A 5038-nucleotide genomic window follows, 5' to 3' on the forward strand; every position below is an offset into this window, starting at 1 on the left:
GCTAATAGTGTTTCAATCGGTGACGTCACTCGCTCTGAGACCTAGAAGTAGTTGGCGCGATGGGTAACGATGCTTCGTGAGTGATTGTGGTTGATGTGTGCAGAGGGTCCCTGGTTCGAGCCCAGGTTGGGGCGAGGAGAGGGACGGAAGCAATACTGTTACACTGACATCTGCTATTAAATGATTGATGAAACATCCCTGTCCCTCTTTTACATAGCACTGGATTCCGTCACTGCAGAGAGAGAAAGGAGAGAGAGAGAGAGAGAGAGAGAAAGGAGAGAGTTAGAGAGGTCCTCTCTTGTCCTGGTGTTTAAATTGCGTTGTTACCGATTCACCGAGATCAATCAGCTAATTTACGACTTTTCGCTCCGTCTCTTTGCCGGCGGCGCTAATAGATCTCTAGTCCGGCCACCAGTTTGCTAGCCCACTGAGTTTGGCCCAGTAGAAAACATTTTTCTATAAACTACATGTGTTTTCTGCAGGATAATCTATTATATGCTAATATATTGACAGGTTGTTGTGACAACCTAAGCCTAATAGGTTTAGACATGGTTGGTGTGTTCTTTGTTTCTAACACATAAAAACAGGGCCGCATTCTTCCCCAATTCACCCCATTCAGGCCTGGGGATGGATGGTGCCCAACCTCCCCACCTCCTCAGTCCTTCCTCTTCCTCTTCCTCTTCTTTCTCCTTACCTCCATCTCCTCCCTGTTTCTAAGTTATTCCATCACGGTGTTGGGGTTTTCATTCTAGCACACACAAACAAAGACGTCACACATCACACACACACACACGGATTGTCTCGTCTGTGCATTAATGTGTTATCCTCTAACTGTAGGCTACTTACCTCCATCCTTCTTTATCTTCGATCTGATATAGCTTTAACAACCGCCCCTTATTACTGTGACGTCATTCACTCAGTGTGCGTATACACTACCAGTCAAACGTTTAGAACACCCCCATTTTTCCARTTTTTATTGACATTTTATTGAAAGTCCAGTGAATAACCTAAAATGGTATAAAGGTACGCGGTAAACTGCCAGAGGTAAAAAAAAAAAAAAAAGTTTTGGTTACCAAAAACTGAAAAGTATGGTACATTTCAGAGTTATAAAAAATGCCTTTTTTTCAGGGAACAAGTAAAGGGTTAACAACTTACAGCTGTTCTGCAGCAATGGACGTACATTAAGCCTTGAAAGTTGACGCTAACAATTCCTACAGGTGTCCCAAGTTTTGTTGATTATTCTCAAACCCTCCGTCTGTATAAAAGCAGTGTTGGAACCGACTGCTACTACACTCTCTTAAGCATTATTTGGACAGTATTGTACTGCAGGAAGTAGTATATTGCTATCATAATGGTGAGAAAAAGGCAATTAAACAAAGGAAGACAGACAGACCATTATAACCCTTAAAAGTCTAGGTCTTTCCTTTAGAGAAATAGCAAAGAAAGCCAATGAGTACAGTTTCCTACACCATCAAAAGGCACTTGGAAACTCTGACAGGAAGAGGTCTGGCAGACCCAGAGCCACAACAGAATCAGAAGACAAGTTTCTGAGAGTCAACGGCTTGCGTGATAGGCGGGTCACAGGACAACAGCTTCCAGCACAGCTTAACACTGGTCGAAGTCAGCAAGTCTCAGTTTCAACTGCGAAGAGAAGACTTAGAGCTGCAGGTTTAACAGGTCAAGTGGCAGTATGAAAGCCATTGCTAAGATGGCAAAATAAGAAAAAGAGGCTTGTCTGGGCCATGAAGCACCACCAGTGGACTACTGAAGACTGGAAGAAGGTCTTATGGACCGATGAAATCTTTGGTTCATCACGCAGGGTTTTTGTACGCCGTCGAGTAGGCGGAAGGATGGTTCCTCAGTGTGTGACAGCAACTGTCAAACATGGAGGAGGAAGCGTGATGTTCTGGGGCTCTTTTGCTGGAAMCAGAGTTGACGACTTGCACAGAGTGAGTGGCACCCTGAACCAAAATGGCTACCACAGCATTTAGCAGCGCCATGCAATACCCTCTGGTGTGCGCCTAGTTGGTCAGGGGTTCATCCTACAGCAAGATAATGACCCAGAACATGCCTCCAGGCTATGGGGTTCATCCTACAGCAAGATAATGGGACCCAGAACATACCCCAGGCTATGGGTCATCCTACAGCAAGATAATGACCCAGAACATGCCTCCAGGCTATGGGGTTCATCCTACAGCAAGATAATGACCAGAACATCCTCCAGGTATGGGTTCATCCTACAGCAAGATAATGACCAGAACATCCTCCAGGCTATGGGTTCATCCTACAGCAAGATAATGACCCAGAACATACCTCCAGGCTATGGGTTCATCCTACAGCAAGATAATGACCAGAACATCCTCCAGCTATGGGTTCATCCTACAGCAAGATAATGACCCAGAACATGCCTCCAGGCTATGGGGTCATCCTACAGCAAGATAATGACCCAGACATACCCCAGGCTATGGGGTTCACCTACAGCAAATAATGACCAGAACATGCCTCCAGCTATGGGGTTCATCCTACAGCAAGATAATGACCCAGAACATACCTCAGTATGGGGTTCATCCTACAGCAAGATAATGACCAGAACATACCCCAGGCTATGGGTTCATCCTACAGCAAGATAATGACCCAGAACATACCCCAGGCTATGGTTCACCTACAGCAAGATAATGACCCAGAACATGCCTCCAGGCTATGGGGTTCATCCTACAGCAAGATAATGACCCAGAACATACCTCCAGGCTATGGGTTCATCCTACAGCAAGATAATGACCCAGAACATGCCTCCAGGCTATGGGGTTCATCCTACAGCAGATAATGACCCAGAACATACCTCCAGGCTATGGGTTCATCCTACAGCAAGATAATGACCCAGAACATACCCCAGGCTATGGGTTCATCCTACAGCAAGATAATGACCAGAACATACCCCAGGCTATGGGTTCATCCTACAGCAAGATAATGACCCAGAACATGCCTCCAGGCTATGGGTTCATCCTACGCACAAATAATTACCCAGAACATACCTCCAGGCTATGGGTTCATCCTAAGCAAGATAATGACCCAGAACATGCCTCCAGGCTATGGGTTCATCCTACAGCAAGAAATGACCCAGACATACCCCAGGCTATGGGGTTCATCCTACAGCAAGATAATGACCCAGAACATACCCCAGGCTATGGGTTCATCCTAAGCAAGATAATGACCCAGAACATACCTCCAGCTATGGGTTCATCCTACAGCAAGATAATGACCCAGAACATTACCCCAGCTATGGGTTCATCCTACAGCAAGATAATACCCAGAACATACCTCCAGGCTATGGGTTCATCCTACAGCAAGATAATGACCCAGAACATACCTCCAGGCTATGGGTTCATCCTACAGCAAGATAATGACCCAGAACATACCTCCAGCTATGGGTTCATCCTACAGCAAGATAATGACCAGAACATACCTCCAGGCTATGGGTTCATCCTACAGCAAGATAATGACCAGAACATACCTCCAGTATGGGTTCATCCTACAGCAAGATAATGACCCAGAACATACCTCCAGTTATGGGGTTCATCCTACAGCAAAGATAATGACCCAGAACAACCTCCAGGCTATGGGGTTCATCCTACAGCAAGATAATGACCCAGAACATACCTCCAGGCTATGGGGTTCATCCTACAGCAAGATAATGACCCAGAACATACCTCCAGGATATGTCAGAACTACCTTAGAAGAAAAGAACAACATGGTAGGCTTCAAATCATGGAATGGCCTGCACAGTCTCCAGACTTAAACCCCATCAAGCTGGTTTGGGATGAATTGGGCAGAAGGGTGAAAGCAAAGCAACCTACAAGTGCAACACATTTGTGGGAACTTCTGCAACAATGTTGGGAAGAGTTTTCCTAACATTATTTGATTTCCATTGTAGAAAGAATGCCACAAGTGTGTTCGGCTGTTATGTCTGCAAAAGGTGGCTACTTTTATGAGTCAAAAATGTAGATACAATTTTGTTAAACAAAACAATTCCATGATTTATTTTTTGTCTCCAATTGTTTCTGTTCTATGCTTTAATTTCAGAGTACATTAAGACATTAAACTGTGAATTTCAATAAAAACTGGAAAAATTGAGGTGCTAAAACTTTTGACCGGTTGTGTGTGTGTGTGTGTGTGTGTGTGCGTGCGTGCGTGCGTGCGTGCGTGCGTGCGTGCGTGCGTGCGTGCGTGCGTGTGTGTGTGTGTGTCTCCATGGGTGTTGTTACAGAAGTAGTAAATTCTCTACACTGTGACAACACATCACACCTCCATATCCCCCGGCAACAGTGGAAGGGGAGGCCTGGCCGTTAGGGGTCCACCACGGTCCTAGTGTCCCCCACCACATAAATACACGTTGTAAAGATGACACTGTGTGACGTGTTGGACATTCATTCCAGTCCTCTTTCTCTCTCTTGCTCCCCATCTCCTTTACCTCTCTCTCTACCCCCCCCCTCTCTCTCTCTCTCGCTCTCTCTTTCTAAATTCAATTTCAATTTAAGGGCTTTATTGGCATGGGAAACATATGTTAACACTGCCAAAGCAAGTGAAGTAGATAATGAACAAAACTGAAATATACAGTACACATTTACAGTAAACATTACACTCACAGAAGTTCCAAAAGAATAAAGACATTTCAAATGTCATATTATGTGCAAATAGTTAAAGTACAAAAGGGAAAATAAATAAACATAAATATGGGTTGTATTTACAATGATGTTTGTTCTTCACTGGTTGCCCTTTTCTTGTGGCAAAATGTCACAAATCTTGCTGCTGTGATTGCACACTGGTATTTCACCCAATAGATATGGGAGTTGATCAAAATTGGGTTTGTTTTCAAATTCTTTGTGGATCTGTGTAATCTGAGGGAAATATGTGTCTTTAATATGGTCATACATTTGGCAGGATGTTAAGAAGTGCAGCTCGGTTTCCACCTCATTTTGTGGGCAGTGTGTCTTCTCTTGAGAGCAAGGCTATAGCTTTGACTATGTCAGACTCAGTGAGC

The sequence above is a fragment of the Salvelinus sp. IW2-2015 genome, unplaced genomic scaffold, assembly GCF_002910315.2.
Source record: "Salvelinus sp. IW2-2015 unplaced genomic scaffold, ASM291031v2 Un_scaffold2508, whole genome shotgun sequence".
NCBI lineage: Eukaryota > Metazoa > Chordata > Actinopteri > Salmoniformes > Salmonidae > Salvelinus > Salvelinus sp. IW2-2015.